This window comes from Macaca nemestrina, chromosome 4, assembly GCF_043159975.1.
Source record: "Macaca nemestrina isolate mMacNem1 chromosome 4, mMacNem.hap1, whole genome shotgun sequence".
In the NCBI taxonomy this organism is placed as follows: domain Eukaryota; kingdom Metazoa; phylum Chordata; class Mammalia; order Primates; family Cercopithecidae; genus Macaca; species Macaca nemestrina.
In genome coordinates this window covers 80,628,124-80,646,527 of record NC_092128.1, presented here as the reverse complement: position 1 = coordinate 80,646,527, position 18,404 = coordinate 80,628,124, and the positions used below count along the sequence as shown (strand labels likewise).

Sequence of the window (18,404 nt, the reverse complement as noted above, 5' to 3'; positions counted from 1 at the left end):
ATATATTCAGGAGGAGAAGCCAAACGTTTTGAAGATGAATTTCTGAACACTGTTGAATGTGATGGAGGTGTCGTGGGTGATTCAGGATCTCTTGTGAAACTGGATGGAATTATGGTAAGCTCTATGGAGAAAAGGGACTATAGAGAAGAACCTGTTCAGAAAATAGATGAGTTCAATTTTGGATCCATTGCTTTAAGGGGCCTTTGTGATTTATTCTTCAGTCTGTGTAGATGTTGAGCAGACTGTGGAATATAGTGAGAGCACAGACAAGAGTTCTAGCCCAAGAATGCAGTAGCGAATCATAGAATTTTGTTTAAAATGTTGAATAATGATTTGGATATTTTCTAGGAACTGCATATTGAGTCTTGAAAGTATCTGGTACATGTACTGGAAGAACTCCAATATTTAAAACCAAAGAAGAAAATCTGATGAAGGAGACTAAAAGGAAGCCTCTAGATGAAGAAGAAAAATGAGAAGAACATTATTATATGGGAGCTAAGAAAAGAGACTGTTGCAAAAAATAGGAGCTTGATCTTCCCGATGAACATTATAATCATTTTGTCAGGATTTGGTCCAAAATTGGATTACTTTTATAAATACTGCCAAGACGATGATAACTTATATTTGGCTTAATGTAAGGATATCACAGAAATGTTTGACAAATGTCTGTATGCATTCATGTTTATTATGCACTTCCTCGCGGATTCTTCTGGATGATTATAATTATTTAAGTTATTGAGCTGGATGCTTAGTTTAGTATTCATTTTCTCTTTACCCTAACAGGCAAACTACAATATACTTTGGTCATGTTTGATGTTTACTGATCATTTAATATTTTGTTAGCAATATATTAATATAATCTTTTATTGCATTTCTTCCAACTTGGTATTTACTAAAAATACTTTTTATATTTGTAATATGGCCCCAAATTCTCTAATTATGTTTTCTTTTAATTATTTGTTCAGTTCAGCTCTCTGGGGCTGGTTTAAATACATCGAAGAGCTAATCTAGAAAAGGATGCCCTGAAAAATGTAAGGAAAAAGTGAAATTTTTCCAGAGAAAGGAGGGAACATACCAATAATATCTAACAACCTGCATATGGACTTTGTCACTGCTCTGTGCTTGTTTGGTGGATTTCATTTCAATTTGTGTTGTAAAGAGAGTATGGCATGATAAATTTCTGCCTAAAGAATTTATTGATTGTTTTCTTTTAAAAGTAGTCTATAGACCCTGGATGATAAAATATATTCCCTGTAGGATGTATGTATTGATAAGTTACTGCATAATGCTATTTGGAACTTGAGTAGATTAGCAAAGACATAATTAATTTTGTCAGGAAACATAACAGGTAGTCACAGTATCTTATAAAGAATTGTTTATTTGTATAAAGCATTATTTTATGTTAACTGTAATATGAGATTTAAAAACAAGAAGCAGAAAAATAACTGTAGACATGAAAAGAGAAAAAAATATATTTTTATAGTTGTAGCATACAGGTCGAGGTATCCTATATTGTCTTTGCTTGATTGTGAATACTACACAAAGTGCAAAGACATGTCACGTGTAGAAACTTCTAAATTCCTGCTGGCACATGCACTTTAGCAGATACATAAATTCCATCTCATTTTATCTGCAGTGTCTATTCCATCTCTGTAGACAGGCAGAGCAAAGCTTACTATAGTTCACCCTTGTTAACATGTTTTACCTTTCTTAATTTTTAAATAGCATGCTGACAAAGACTCTTTCACTAATAATCTCTCACTGATAAGACCCTCGAGCCCTCATTTTGAATTGGCCTTGGTCTTGGCTTTTCATGTTTATCCTGTCTTTGCCAGGCCCGTGTATCCCAAATTTAGAAAGAATTCTACTGAATCAGCTTAGTGATAGTCCCTTTACCCTTGAGGTCTGATTACCCTTGACATTTGAACAAGTTCCTCATCTCCATCATTGATTTATAAGTACTTGGCTTATCTTCAGCAAGAATCCTACTGGGTCACTTTAGCAAGAATCTCCCTACCCTTGATGCCTCTTCTTAGTAATTTTCCATCCATAGATCCCTCACTTTACACATTGGTCATCAATCCCCACTCGTACTTATTGCATTCCAAGTTGAGCCTGATCTCTCTGCCTTGTTGCAATAGTCTCTAATGAAGTCATCATTACTGTTTCAACAAGTATTAGAGTAATTTTTTCTTTAACAGTGCCTGATCATCAAAATGACAGTAAAAAGAATTTGAAAATAAACATCTTAAAATAGGCCTTTGAAGCTAATAATCAAACTAAATAGTTGTTCAAAGGGTAAGTAATGAGTAAGCGGCATTTTTTTCACCCAGCAGTACTCAATATCCTGTAATGTGAACTGTCATGGTCTGTTTCTTTACTAATATAGCCTATCATGTTTTGGATGTGTGTGAAGATATATATATATAGGTATCTATCTATCTATCTATCTATCTATCTATCTATCTATCTATCTATCTATTTATCTATCTATCTGAAGTTCTGTTCATGTGGATGTTTGAAGGAAGCAACTCTTCTCATTTCAGTAAAGAAAAAATGTAAATGGAAACCACTGAGTTGTGAATGTTGGAAAACTGCAGGGAGGAAACATGTAATTTCCTCTTCCCATGTTAGTTTCGTGAGTGAGGCCCCTGTAAGAAAAGACAAGTTAACAAAAGCATACAGATTTATTGAGTATGTTTTACATGCATGAGAGCCTATGTAAGGAAATAAAGTCCTGAAGAAACGGTGAAATCTGAGTATTTCTTTTGCTAAATTTGATGAAGAATCTCAGAGACTCTTGGAAAAATGTAACAGGACAAAAATGGGTATTTCTCCCTATACCCATTTATCCAGGTATGGAGAGTTCACCTCTCAAATGAGGGTCTTATAAACTGTTTCAGGAGAAGCTCAGAAAATCCTCCCTAGTTTTTATGACCAGCTGCAGGGAAGGTGAAAAAGAAAAGATCTGAATCACCTTCCTGCTTCTGTGATTTCCTCAAATTCCTCCACCTATTCAGTATGTCAAGGTGCCATATTTTGGTATAGTGTGTCCTGAACCTCATCAAGATACTTTCTTCTTCTACATGTATTGCCAGGAGGGCATTGCTCAAGATTCTCTCTCCTGTTTGTGGTCATAGGTTTAGCCCATGATCCAGAACTCATTTTGTTTCATTATTATGTCTGTTTATGAAGAATCGAAGTCCAGACTGTGAAGCACACTGCACAAAGCCTTTAGTACTCTATTCTTATTTGACTTTTCCTCATCTTCTGACAGTTTGATGCTTGTGTTATGTGTTCAAAGGTTACATAATCACTCTATGAAATTTAACTTTGTGGAGTCTTTCACACATTCATTCTTACTTATGTCTTTCTCATTTTTTGGAACCTTTCTACATGCACCATATCCATTTCTCTATCTTTGTTTCTTTAACTCATGTGGTCTACAGTTCTCTTACAAGTGAACTTATTCTGACCTTGAAAGGGTACAGAATATGCCACAGTGCCGTAAGGATTATCTTGAGCTGAAGACATTTGAGAATCAACAAATGCATGAAGAGCCTTTCTGTGAACTCCTCATATCTGCCTAAAAATAGATCCTCAAAAAAAAAAAAAATTAAAATGTCCAAATTCCCTCCTTGGAAGTTTCTTTGACCAGGGAAAATTGACTCTTGTCATAGGAAAAGAGATGAGAAGTTTGCACCAAACCCAGTCACTGCCATAAACTGTGTCTCCCATTTATTCTTATAAGGTCCCATTTACATTTCCCAAAATTCATTTTTCTCTCCCATCAGTGACCTTTATCCTCCACCCTTTCCCCTGTTAAGGTGGCATATAAGTTTCCAAATCTTGCTTCTCGTTTTGGTATTCACTTTTTTTAATGATGCCATAGTGCATGTAAAATTAAAAATTAATAAATATGTGAGCCTTTTCTTTTGTAATCTGCTTGTCAGTTTAATTCACAGATCCCCCCAGCCATTAATAAAAGCATAGAGGAAAATTTGTTCCTCCCCTGCAACCTTCTATGATATTTTCCTGATCACCTCAGAAAGTCTGAGTTGCTTTTTTTTCTGTCTTTCCAGAACTTTGTATATTTGTCTATCTTCAAAACTAAGTCAGTTTATGATGATATAAAGGAGGAAATTTACCCAGGTAAAATATTTTAGGTTCATGACTGAGGCCCCTAGAACAAAAGACAGGTTAATAAGAGAAAAGCACGCAGATTTATAGTCCACCCTCCGTATCTGTGGGTTTCATACCCATAGATTGAATCAATCATGAATCAAAAATATTCAAAATACATAAATAGCAAGGCAATGATAAAAGTAATGTATATAAAAACAATGCAGTATAACAACTATTAATATAGCATTTATATTGTATTAGAAACTATAAGTAATCTAGAGATTATTTAACGTATATGAGAGGATGTGCATAGGTTATGTGCCATTTTAAAACAGGGATTTGAGCACCCTTAAATTTTGGTATTCTTAGGTGTTCTGGAACCAATCTCCCATGGATATTGAGGGATGATTGTATTTATTATAAGTTTTAGGTGACATTGGAGCTTTTGTAAGGAAAGACCAAAAGAAACAGTCAAACTTGCATATTTTTATGCTACATTTGATGTAAAATGCAGAGTCATGGAGAAATATGATAAAATGGAATATGAGCTAGTGGGAGTAAACTGAGGGAAACATATCAGAGTCTGTTTACTCAGATTCTTCTCTATGTTCTTGAGTCTTCAAAGACAAAAATGCTCATTTCTCTGGATTTAGGGAGGGCACCTCTCACAGAAAGCTTTTATAACCTATTTTAAGAGAATGCCAGGAAACCCTTCCCATCTTTATGACCTGCTTCAGGAAGGAATGGCAGGGGCAAGGTTACAGAGACATCTCTTCTTTCATGGTTTGCTCAAATTCCTTCAGCTTAAAATATTTTGAGGTTGTGTATCCTGAACTCCCTCTATTATATTCTGCCTGTTATTCATATAAAGGTAGGGAGGGACTCTATTATATTTACCTATGTGATTGTAAAACCTCTCTTTGTCTGCCAGTAGTGTTTAATAATATTTCATGAATTGATCAGAGCATTAATTATGGCTAATGTAAACATTTTACATTGAGTCTCCCTGTGAATAGTCTACTTTCTTCTGTATTCACATTGAGGGCAGGCTCAGGGTTTAATTTCCAGCATTCTTCCAAAAAGAAGACCTAGAAGTAGTGACACACTGCACAATCATTGCATTAAATCCCCATTGTAGGCATTTGATTCCTATTTCAACAATTATTTTCCACTCTTCATTCTCTTTCATCCTCTGTATTATTCTCTCCCAAAGACTCTCTAATCCCTCATATTGTGTTAAGTAATCTGACTCTGCTTTTGTTCATACCTACCTCAGGCTGCAGAGCAAAGACTTCAGAAGATGAAGCTTTTAAGAGCGGTTATTCAAATAGTCTTGTTAGAGTATGTAACTAGTCTGACATGATCGGAGCAGAGGAGGGCTTCACTCCAAGAATATCAGGCAACCATCAGATCATGGTCAGGCAGTTGTAATAAGGGAGGAGACCACCCCTCATATTGTCTTATGCCCAATTTCTGCCTCCAAAGAAAGAAAAAGTAAAAACTAAAAGGCAGAAATGAAATCCACAAGCAGACAGCCCGGCGCCACACCCTGGGCCTGGTAGTTAAAGATCGACCCCTGACCTAATTGGTTATGTTATCTCTAGATTACAGATATTGTATAGAAAAGCACTGTGAATATCCCTATCCTATTTTGTTCCGATCTAATTACCAGTGCATGCAGCCCCCAGTCACGTACCCCCTGCTTCCTCAAATGATCACGACCCTCTCACGTGCACCCCCTTAGAATTGTGAGCCCTTAAAAAGGACAAGAATTTCTCACTCAGGGAGCTCGGCTCTTGAGACAGGAGTCTTGCCAAGGTCCCCCGGCAGAATAAAACCCTTCCTTCTTTAACTCGGGGTCTGAGGAGTTTGTCTGTGGCTCATCCTGCTACAGTTAAACTGTCTCTCTAAGATAATAATTAGTTGCAGCCAGTACCAGGAAAAGTCAGTCTCCCCATAGATAGAAAACACCTGAAGCTGGTAATGAGGGATTTCCCAATAAGCTCTCAGGGGTCGGGCGGGTGAATTTAAGCATGCGCATTAAGAGGCAACATGGCAGGTTAACTAGTTTTTTACTTTCCTCTGGAACAGTCCACTGATAAGAGAAAAACGCCTCAAATAAGCATGTGCACCACTCCAGCAAACACAATGGATATGCGGCCTCTTCCAAGTGCTGGCAGGCCACGGCACATGCAGACCCAAGGGAAGACTCAGGAGAGAAGAAATGTAAACCCCAGACTCATGCCAAGGTATGAAAAACCTTAAGTCAAGGGTCGGGCGAGGCATTTGGATCTTTCAAGTCGCCTGTTTGGCCCTCTTCCAAGTGTACTTTCTTTCTTTTGTTCCTGCTCTAAAACTTTTTAACAAACGTTCACTCCTGTTCTAAAACTTGCCTGCGTCTCTACATCTGCCCTATGCCCCTCAGTCAAATTCTTTCTTCCAGAGAGGCAAGAATTGAGTCGATGTAGACTCGTATGGATTTGCTGCTGCTATTAATAATAGTCTGGTAAGAGTGGGTAAATTTTATTGACCAGTCCCATTTAAGTATTAACTTAGCAAAATGGATCTTTTTCGGAAACGGATTAGGGAAATTACGCCACAAAGAAAAAATTTTTTTTTCCATTTTATATAAATTCTTGTTATTTAACATAGACAAGCAGTTCACCATTACAATGATTTCTATGGGAAACCATTTGTATAATGAAGAATTAATTTCTAGCATAAGTAATCACCATTTATTTATTCTTATTAACATTTGGATTTTTATATATTGGATTTGCTTAAAATAATTTTTATTCTTTTATTTCAAATTTCACTGTGGCTGCAGTGAAGTCTAGGAAGTGACTCCCTAGAGATGTCTCTTTGAAGCATTGATCTTTTATTAATTTAATGGTTCAAGAACTATGAGTGCCTACTAAGTTTCCTCCCAAATAATTGCAGTTTACTGAATGAACAAATAGAATAAATAATGAATGAAAATGGGGATAAAGCTGGTTTTCCTTAAAGTTTCTTGAGTTGATTTCAATTATTGTATAAAGTTTACAAGCCATTGTCTTTGAAAGAAAGGGTTTTACATTTCTGAGGACAGTATTAAGCCAAATTAGGTGTTTATTAGCAATACAATTTGCTACATTTTCGGGATATTAGTAGGCATAGTTATTTTAAGTGGAACATAATTGGCATGTGGATGCAGAACTTCCTCTTTCACTTTTGATGTTTTTGTGCCTTTTTTCCCCCTTTTATATTTCTTTGAAGTACCTTCAAGTGCAATTTAAAGAGGGGGTTCTCTGGAGCTCTCCTTGTTTTTTGTTAAGTAACTCAGTAAGTCCTTGACCTCTTTGTTTCTGAACTTTATTGCCAATAAAACTCAATCATTTGCCTAACATCATACTGCAAACAATTAGAATATGTGAGTTTGAAGTTATGAAAAATAGTAGCAGTACTGAAAGAATTTGCAACCACCCAATTTACATATGGAAATTTTCAACTGCAGCTCAAGGAATGCCTAGGCTGTAATCACTCAAGCGGCAGCTGCTTAAAGTCAATGAAAAGCAGCATGTTTTTTTCCCCCTCCTTTTTGTGTGACTCCCCTCCCCCATATCCCTCACAAAGATTTAAACTGATTTTTTCCCATAGATTTCTTTGTTTTTATATAGGTTTATCTGGCTTTCTATTTTTTAAAAATTTTGTGATAATCACTTCATGTAATGTGTTATGACATAATGGATAACTCTTCAATTGAATACCATTTGAAATATTTTAAATAGTTTGTCAAAGGAAAAGATCAGAGCACCCATATTCTTTTTCTTTTCTTTTTTGATTTTGAAAATACTAGCCAATCCTCTTCTTATAAACTGATTTATATATCATTTATGTAAAAATAATACAAATTTATACTAGATTGAGTAAATCAAATGCTAGTCATAGAAAAACTGTTAACATTTGTAATGATGGGGCAAAAATCACTTTTTAAAATATAAACTCTATTTAATGTTTATGCTTAAGCAAAACAGAGAATCGTGAAGACTTGCTACACTAGTAGTTTTCGGACTTTTTGAATCATGTCTTCAGGTTTAAGATTTCAGTCCTTTAGGAAAAAGAGTAAGACTTTCATGGGGCACCTTGTAAAGTTTAAGTGAAAAAAAAAAAAAAACCAATACTATTAAACTAGAGAAATAAGCAGAGTTTAAAACACTGGAAATTAGAAAACAATTAGAAGTAGGTATCCTCCTTCATCATGGGTATGGTGTTTCAGACACTGGATTTTTATCTTTTTCTAGTAGCTTTCTTTTGGCCATCTCAGCAACAGTAATATTTTTATGGTTTTCACGAATATCTTCTTTGTTTGTGGATGAGGAGAATATTTGTAGGTGGTCCAGGCTTGGAGCAAGTATATTTCAACTGGTATTTTAGGTTGTCTGTAAGCTCTGGGTGGCAGGACCATGCTTCTATCATGTGTTGCTCTCCAGCATCTCTGACTACACTTGGCATACCACCAGAAGCCAACGAATACAGTTTTTTGGATCAAATATATATACTTGGCTATATTTGTGTATTTGCCCTTGGGCACACAAGAAGAAACTGATAATTTCTGACAACTCCATTGTAAATCTGAATCATAAACCTAAGGAAGAAATAAAACAAAATTATGTTTGTTTCTCATCTCCAAAATTTACTACTTCTATAAAATTGGCTCAGTTATTTCATCCCCCAAAATCACCATTTTATCATCTGTCAAAAAGGAAAAATAATAATCATATTTTAAGATATTATAAGAATAGAGAAATGATATTGAAAAACAGCACATGGTAGGTAATCAATATAATTGCGGTTGTTTTCTATGTCATTCTTATGGGGCACTGAAATTCTCATCAAGGTAGAACTACTTACTCTAGTTCAGTCAATTATTATTGAATGCATGTGAATCAATGATGAGTCAAAAAAATTAGAAGTAGAAATGGTAATTGGCACTGTGGTGGGCTATACAAATTCAGTTTCCCAAGGAGAATAGCACTTTGTGCCTCGTTGTTGCAATATGTGTTGTACCACTGAAACCCTATAGCATATGGAAGCAACTGATAGACCCAAGCAGTTTAAAGGCAAAGCAGTAAATAGCACAACTGGAGACCAGTTCACACACAAGAAAAGAACTAAAGGAACATAACATCCTAATCTCTTCTGCTCATTCACTGGGAGAGAACTGAAGCTAGCCCAGCATTGATTTAGAAATACAAAAAATGGTGTTTTTCTTTTGGACTTAGGTTTGAGGAGTCTATCATAGTACAGGCATTGAAAGACTAAAGAAGACAGATAAATAAGAAAAAAAATAGAACAAACAGACATTTTTGCAAGTGTAGAGTTACAAAATTATAGGATAGGTGTCAGGCAAAGTGCCAGCTCTGTATGTGGTAGATGTAGTTTGCTGTCAAAATTACTACCTGTAAAGTAAAATAAGCACAAGCAGATTCAGGTTAGGTGAGGAGAGTTTGAGGAATTTGGCACAATTATGAACAATATTTCCATTTTTTTTTAAAGAAGAGAATAGCTTACTCTTTCAATTGCCATTTTGCTGTGTAGTCCAATATATGATTACTGTGTTGAAGATGAGGCAAGACTTGGTATTTTATATGATTTAAAGGTTCCTTTCATTACAGGATATTTGAGGTGTTGTTTTTCCATGGCCTCTGTGGCCAGTGGTGCCATTGCCGAGTTTTTCTCAGGCTCACTCAGCCTGACAGGCTGTGCACAGCTTGTGCTACCAGGGACCCTGTGGAGACTCCTCTCCACAGACAGGTTGTCCCATTGCCTCTTCAAGTCTGACTGAGTCTAGGGTTTTTATAGGGTTTGGAGGGGAGAAATCTCATGCTGATTGGTCCATGGGTGGCTATGGGTAGGCACCATAGGTTTCCACTTTAGTCTGTGGGGGCTGGAAGACTGGCCCCAGGCTTCAGGCCTTCCCTGGGCCTGAGTGGGGCTTTACTGGGGACCCACTCCTTATGTCCAGGAGTCTGTCTGCATCTTGCCACTGTTCATGGTGCCCTGGCTGTTCATGTCGAGGGTACCTACAGGCCAGGGCTGAGCTGCCCTCAGTTCCCCTTAGCCTCCCTTCCATGTTCATTGGTGGCCAAAGTCTGGAGGTGGCTGAGGAAGCGGAGGGGTGGCATGTTACTGCTGCTCCGAGTGTGCACGCATCCAGCCAGGTTGCAACAGTGCCTAGGCTTGGCCTCAACTCTGCTCCAAGATTGGAGCAAGTGCCAAGAGTTGGGAGAGGCCAGGCAGTGGAAGCAGGCACCTCTGAGCCTGCATGGGGAGGGGGCCTTCCTGGACCCCCAAGAGTGCAGAGATGCTTGGGTCCACAGCTGCAGCTGGGTGGCTACAACTGCACCCAGAAAGGTGGGTCTCCTGCCTGCTCCCAGCCCCCAAGATCACAGGGATGCCCTGGTCTGTAGCCATGACTGGGTAGCCACAGCTGTAGCTAGGAGCAAGGCTCCCACCCTGCTAATTCAGAAGGGGTGTCATGGCAGCAGCCACTCTAGATGGGTCGCCACTGCCATCATTTTGATGGTAGAATACAACACAATTATACTGGAAGAGATGAAAGGCAGAACCCTTTGCTATTTATAGCTACAAAGGAGAGAAAGCTGCTATGCAGGGCCACAAAGGGAATTGGGTGCAGGGACAGGGTAAAGCTGCAGTTATACATTCATACATGCTGTAGCATATATAGAGCAAGTAAGGTAGTGTAGCTAGGATTTGGGAGCTTTGTATGCATTTGAAGCTTTCAACTGTGGTTCCAGAGCAGAAATAAGCCATCTCTGTTGTGTTCTGTCCAAATATCTGACCCATGGATTCTGTGAGAATAATAAATTGTAGTTGTTTTATGCTACTAAGTTTGGATTGGCTGTTACTCAACAATTGATAGTGGAACACCATTTACCTACAGTAATTAACTGTAGGTAAAATTACTTTATTTCTTTCTTACATTCAGGAAATTTCCAATCCTGGATTAACTTCTTGGCTATATATACCAAACCCAACTAATTCCCTTGTTTCCTCATTAGTCATGTAAGGGTGTGTTCTAGCCAAAGAGTAGCATGTGCAAATAAGTGTGTGGTTCATTCAAAACAACTAAATGTAATTCGTTATAGCTGGATCATAAAATTTGAGAAGACAAGTAGCTAGGAATGAAGGTGGGAATATAAGCACCCAATCATGAAAGTTCATATGAGTCACATAGGAAGTTTATGCTAAGGGCAAGAAAAAACTGCTTCTTGTATGCTGTTTCCTGATAGCATTTATATTTCAGAAAGATCTGAACCAAAGTGATTTCTATGTAAAAGATAGATTTTGGGGGTCACATTTGGGGATGACATGGCCAATTAGAGTATTGAGGTGAAAGATGGGAACTCACCATAGCAGCAGTATATGTGGAAGAAACTTGAGAAAGCAGTGGATGTCTGTGAGGTAGAATCAACAGAATTTTGTGACTTATTAAATGTAGGCAGTTGATCCAGTTGGAAAATAACATAGGCAGTTCAGAGTGGAAGAAGAGGTAAAGCAACAAATAATAGGTAGTAATATTGACATGTTGAGTTGGGTCGATAGATTACATTAGTGTCCTCAATGCCTTTGGGCTTGGTGATGTGATTCATTTTGGGATAGTGGAAAAAGCGGAGGCTTGACAATGTATTTGTACAATCTGCTTCCTTTCTTGGATCCCCACTGCTACCATCGCAATAAACCTGGACTAGCCTGCTAGAGAGATTTGAGAGAAAAGTAGATCAATTTGACCTATTTCATGTGAGCCTATCCTAGACTGGCCAGGCCCCATCCCAGCTCGTATGCTGACAAATGAGGAAGTCCACTTATGATAAGGTGAGGCTGATATAAATCTGCATAATTGCCCACAGACTCATAAGTGTTTGCTTCAAACCACAGAGTCTTGAAGTGGTTTGTAACACTGCAATAGATCACTGATACCCTTAGTTTGAAGGTTCTGTTCTTGATGTATAAAGTCAGGGTTGGAGCTCAGAAGAAAGGTCTGGTTTGCAGACAAGACTGCTTGTCAGTACTCAATAGCCTAGCCTTGCCTATCATTTATGGTGAGTTTTCACTCTGAAGAGTTGGGCTTGCCTTCTCCTTCGATGGTATGCATGCCTTTTGCAGTTCTGCGTGTAAATATAGTTTCCAGAATCATTTGTGTATAAATGGTTATGAAGCCATGGGAGAGGGCAAGACTAACCACTAGAGTTAAAGGGGAAGATGGCTAATAGCAGAACTATTAGAAAAATAATACTCAAGAAATGGGTAAATGAAAGAATTCCAAAAATATTTGGGGAAGGTACACACAGCAAGGTGAGAAGAAACTATACCAAGAAAGTATACATTGAAACCAAGGTGAAAGAATTTTCAAAAAGGGAGATATGATATAGAATACTGCAAAAAAGTCAAAAAAATTTTGGTTGAACACTGAGGTCATTAGTGGCTTTGAAGAGGGCAATTTCGTGTAGATGTAAAATGATAGTACTGGGTTATAGTTCTTGAGAAAATCATTAGTGGTATTTCTTTTCTTTTCTTTCTTTTTTTTTTAATTGAAAATACTTGCCTCTATGAGCAGGCTGAATTAATTACAAAGTTGTCTCCTGTGATCAGTCAGATGCTCTAAATGTGAATTAATTAGAAAAGAGTGAACTGATACATGAAAAAAAGAAAAATTAATATGCATGACGACATCTAGTGATGAAATGCATAGTAAATCTTGCCAAGTCAACCACATTAAAAAAGCTTCATGTTTAGAATACAACCACGTTCTCTCAACTCTAACCTGATTACAAGGGGATTTTGTTGTGAAGAATAATGAATGCACCATAGTTTAATAGCACTATGACAAATTTGAGTTAAGTAGCTTCTCTGTTGTTACAGAGGGCAATAGCAACGTTGCATACTCACCAATTATTCCCTCCAACCTTTGTCTTTTCTTTTAATTTGCTGCTGACTTAGGACAGTGAGGAAGAGTTTTTTGTAAAAGGAAGTAGTCATTCGACTATACAGTCACACAGTTGTAAGAATAGGTGATACCAAAGGTTTATATTATGTTTTGCAGGTTATAATAGTCTTTTTGCATAGTAGCAGATGAGCTATGTCCAGTCAGAGAAAATGTTTTTTTCACACGTGAAAATGACTAAAAATGAATTTTAAAACATATAAGTAAAATAGTATTTCAGAGTACATTTTTGAATGCAATGGAAATTTCGAAGTCACTTCATTATTTAAATCATTTTAAAAATGGTGCTTTAAAATGGACTCTAATTTATTGAGAACATACAATAAATAAAATATATGTGTTTTGCTGGAGACATGAAGTGCCTGTAAATAGCAGCTCCTTGCATTCTAGACTACAGTGGTCTGTGAGCAAAATGGTCATATTAAAATATAAAGTGTAGTAAAACAAATATTGTTGCATTGAAAATAAAATTCAATGAGAACACACATAACATAAAGCTAATTCAATTCCATAAACATTTATCAAGTTTCATTCAAATGTGGGACATTCTATTATGCACTGTATTTCAAAAATGCATCTTACTGAATTTCTGTCTTCAGTGAACTGGAATTCCTCTATAGCAGTTAAATTTGTGGAATTCTCACAAGAAATTTTGTAACAGATTGGGTTGGCAAAATGAATAATTGTTCATAATATAAAATTTAAAAGTAAACACATTTTAAAAGGACATGTAAAGCCACTCAAATGAAATAAATAGCCATCATCCGGACTTTTATAGTATGTTTACTTTTTTGAGCAGAAATAGTTTCACTTAATATAAACATGCAAGTAAAATTTTGTATCTTGAGATATTTACACTTGATGTCATAATTTTTCTATGGCATTGCCATTTCTTTAAAACTTCAGTGTTTTCTTGCTGCTTGTCTTAAATAACTGTGTAATAATTGATTATAAATTCCTCTCGTTATTCAGTTCAATTGTTTTTTTCAATTTTGAGGAGCACATGTATATAGACAGAAGGTCTTGGTTAGGTGCTGTGGCTCACGCCTGTAATTCCAGCACTGTGGGAGGCTGAGGTGGGGTGGATTGCTTGAGGTCAGGAGTTTAAGACCATCCTGGCCAACATGGTGAAACCCCGTCTCTACTAAAAACACAAAAAATTAGCTGGGTGTGATGGCACACACCTGTAAGCCTAGATACTGAGGAGGCTGAGGCAGGAGAATCACATGAACTTGGGAGGCGGAGGTTTCAGTGAGCCAAGATTGCACCACTGCACTGCAGCCTGGGAGACAGAGAAAGACAAGAAAATGAAAAAGCAAGTTACAAAACAGAAGAAACTATGTGAAAAATCTCATATCTCACAAGGACTTGTATATAGAACATAAGAACCCTTAATATTCCACAGCAAGAAAATAAACCCACTAAAAATTGTGAAAAATTTGAGCAGACGCTCTACCAAAGACAATATACAAACGGCAAATAAGTAGTGAGACTGTTGGAGTTTCCAAGTTCATCCTTTCTTTTCCTATAAAAATATAATAAAATATTTGTCTTTCAAAACTGTAGTAAAAAAGTAAAAAACGTGGAGTCTGCAGGTTTAACTGTATTTATTCCTGGCTCAGTTTTATGTTAAAGTAGCCTTGGAAAAATTCTATTTCTGATAGTCCATTTTTTTTTTTTTTGGTGTAAATGATAATCAAATCTCTATCATTCCTGTGTGTGGTGTGTATGTTAGAAAGAGGAAAAGAGAGATGGGGAGAGAGAAAGAAGATGAAGAGAAAGAGAGCAAGAGAGAGAAAGAGGAAGAGATAGACACAGAGACAGAGAGAAATGCTGTATATAAAATACCTTGTTCTTAAAACTTGAGAACTGGATGTACTCCATAGGTGCCAACTATCTGAAATTGGTGAAGATTAACTACATATCATGTGCCATTTTGAGTACTTTGCATGTATTAATTACTTTAATGCTAAAATCACCTGTGAAACAGATACAATTATCTTTATTTTACTGACAAGGAGAATGCAGTATAGAATAGTTAATGAAATTTTACTTAGTCTGTTAGACTACTTAGGATATTATGGTCATCAGATTTAGTCTTTATATGTCAATTTTGTCATGAATTATTTAGTTTGTACTGATGTTTCATACACATTCAGGAGATTCAGAGAAGAATATAGGGGGAAGAATCTTGTTGAGATGGTGTCATTTTGTTCCTCTGAAGTGTTTGTTATTATCAATTTATTCTTTTCTTTCTTGACTCTCCCTATATAAACAAGCAAAAATCTTACCTTTTTAACATTTGGAAATTATTAATGTGATTTACTAAATAAATGCAGTTAATGGCCACGTGTGGTGGCTCAGCACTTCAGAAGGCTGGTGGGCAGGTCGCTTGAGCACAGAATTTCAAGACCAGCCTGGGTAACATGGCAAAAACCTGTCTCTACAAAAAATAAAAAAATTAGCCAGAGGTGGTGGTGCACACCTGTGGTCCAAGCTATTTGAGAAGCTCAGGTGAGAGGATTGCTTGAGTCTGTGGAGGTCAGGGCTGCAGTGAGTCGTCGTCACGCCACTGCACTCCAGGTGACAGATTCCGATACTGAAAAGATATTTTATAATATTTAAAATTTATTTTTCATCTAAAATATAGTATTAGCAAAGTAAGAGTTGAAGAAAATTTTCTTAGTTGTCTAAAAGGCACCTAATAGAAATGGATTATCTTTTTGAAATTTGTTGTAAACAAAGCTTTGAAGACTAAGTAGTTGTGCAACTGAGTTTATATCTAAATGAAGGCACTCATATTAATTTTAAAAATATGTATTGTTAGTTTTATCCCTTGCTCTGGGAGAAGGGATAGCTGGTTAAATCCTGATTATCATCTAAATTACCTATCTTTAAAAAGAAACCAAACAGCTGTGTTGAGATACATTAACAATTAACTGAAGTTACTTAAAGGGTAAAATTTGATAAGTTTTAACATATGTATGTACCTGTGAAATTATTGTCACAATCAAGATAATGAAATTATTCATCACTGAAAAAATTTTCTGTTGTTCTCTGATAATCTTTCCCTTCAAGTCTCTGAGCATTCTTACTCCCACTTGTCAATCACTCTTCTGCTTTATGTTACTATAGATTAGTATAAAAATGTATAGGGTTTCATATAACCTGAAGCAGACAATATGTACTATTTTTTGCCTGTGTTCTTTGCCTCAGTATTTTTACTTTGCTATTCATTCATGTCCTAGCAATTATCAATAGTTTACTCTTTTGATGTAAGTATTCTATGGTTATAGCTTTATTACAATGTTTTTTTTCCATTCATTTATTAATGGACATCTGAACTGTTTCCAGTTTGTGGCTCTTACAAATAAAGCTTCTATGAACATTCACATAATTCTCTTTCTATAGACATATGTTATGTTAGCTAAGATTTGAATGACTGGATCACATAGTAGGTCTATCTCTGACTTCTTAAGAAACATCAAATAATCTTTTAAGTGATTTCCCAATTTAGTATTTCCACCAGAACTATTTGAGAGCTCCAACTACTCCACATCCTTACCAACACTTGCTATGGGTTATGTGCTTGGTTTTGCTGAAGTTCAGCATGTCAATTTTTTTTGACAGAGTGTATTTCCATAAAATAAGTTCACAAGGATTTGCTCCCAAGTTTTCTTCTAGAAATTTGAGAGTTTTAGATTTTATACTTAGCTCTATGATCCATTTTGAGTTAATCTTTATAGTACAAGATATGAATCAAAGATTTTTAAAAAAAATATGAATATGGAATTGTTTCAGTATCATTTGTTGGGAAGACTAACGTTTCCCCAATGAATTGTCTTGGCATCTTTGTTGAAAATAAGTTCATTTATGTGAGGATCTCTTTCTGAACTCTTCATGCCACTCTATTGGTCTAATAGTCTATGTTAATACTACATTGTCTTAATTTCTGTGGCTTTAATAAGTCTTTAATCAGATAGAATTAGTTCTCCATCTCTATTTTTTAATTCAAAGCTGGTTAGCTAATATATGAAATTTGCATTTCCATATGAATTATAGACTCTGTTTATCAATTTCAATAAAAAGACATATGATTTTTATTGAGATTCCAGTAGACTATAGATAATTTGAGAATAATTGATATCTTATTCAATATTGAGTATTCTGGCCTATGACCTTGGTAGGATATAATACATTCTCCATTTACTTAAATCTTTTATTTTTGTTGAGATATTTTATGATTTTTAATGTAAAGGACTTGTACCTCTTTTGTCACATTTATCATTAAATTTTCATATTTTTATATTGATATTATATTTCACAAATTTCAATGTTTATTCCTTATTAATCTATAGAAACATAGTTTGTGTTTTACATTGATTTTATATCCTAATACTTGTTAAACTCATTTATTAGTTCAAGTAGAATCCATTAGATTTTACACATACATGATCATATCATTTGGGAATAAAAAGACTGATTTGTTCCTTTTCGATTGAGAAGTCTTTTATTTCTCTTTCTTGAAATAATAGAACCTCCACTAAAATGCTGAACAGTGGTGAAAGCAGACATCCTTGTCTTATTCCTGATTTTAGCATGAAATTATTCAGTATTTCAACATTAAGTATGATATTATCTGCATGTTTTTCATATATGCTGTTTATCAAATTGAGGATGCTTTCTAACTTCCTCAGTGTTTATTTTAAATCAGTAATGGATTCTGAATTTTGTAGATGAGATTATCTGCTTCTACTGAAATGATTATATGCTTTATTAACATTTTTAATATGGTCAGTTACATTGTGTTTTGAATGATAAGCCCCACTTTGAATTTGTGGAGTAAATTCTAGTTGGTCTAATGAATTATTCTCTTTCTTAAAAATATACCTTGTTTTCTGGAGAAGTTTTCTTGTTACAAAAAAATTGGGCAATATGTACAGAAAGTCCTTATATGCTGGCTCTCCCCCAGCACACAGTTTGCCCTATTATTAACATCTTTCACTAGTGGGGTACATTTGTACAGACTAGTTTCACTGCACTGAAAATTCCCTGTGTTCCACCAATTTATTTATCCTTTTATCTTTCCTTTAATTCCCCTGACAAACATTGAGCTGCTTACTCTCTATATAGTTTTGCCTTTTCCAGACTGTCATAAAGTTGAAATCATACAGTATATAGTTTTTTCCAGATTGGCCTCTTTCACTTAAAAATATATATTTAAGTTTCCTCCACATTTTTTTTTTTTTTTGGCTTGATAGCTGATTTCTTTTCT

At 35.8% G+C, this 18,404-nt stretch overlaps 1 long non-coding RNA gene across 1 annotated transcript in view; it reads left to right on the top strand.

The window, feature by feature from the left end:
• The first annotated feature begins 287 nt into the window (after positions 1 to 287).
• The window catches only part of LOC105475583 (uncharacterized), a 29,292-nt gene continuing 11,175 nt past the window's right edge, over positions 288 to 18,404 (top strand). The window contains exons 1-2 of the long non-coding RNA XR_983477.2: positions 288 to 634; positions 6,217 to 6,374. This is a non-coding gene — a long non-coding RNA (uncharacterized lncRNA). The remainder of the gene's footprint in view (positions 635 to 6,216; positions 6,375 to 18,404) is intronic.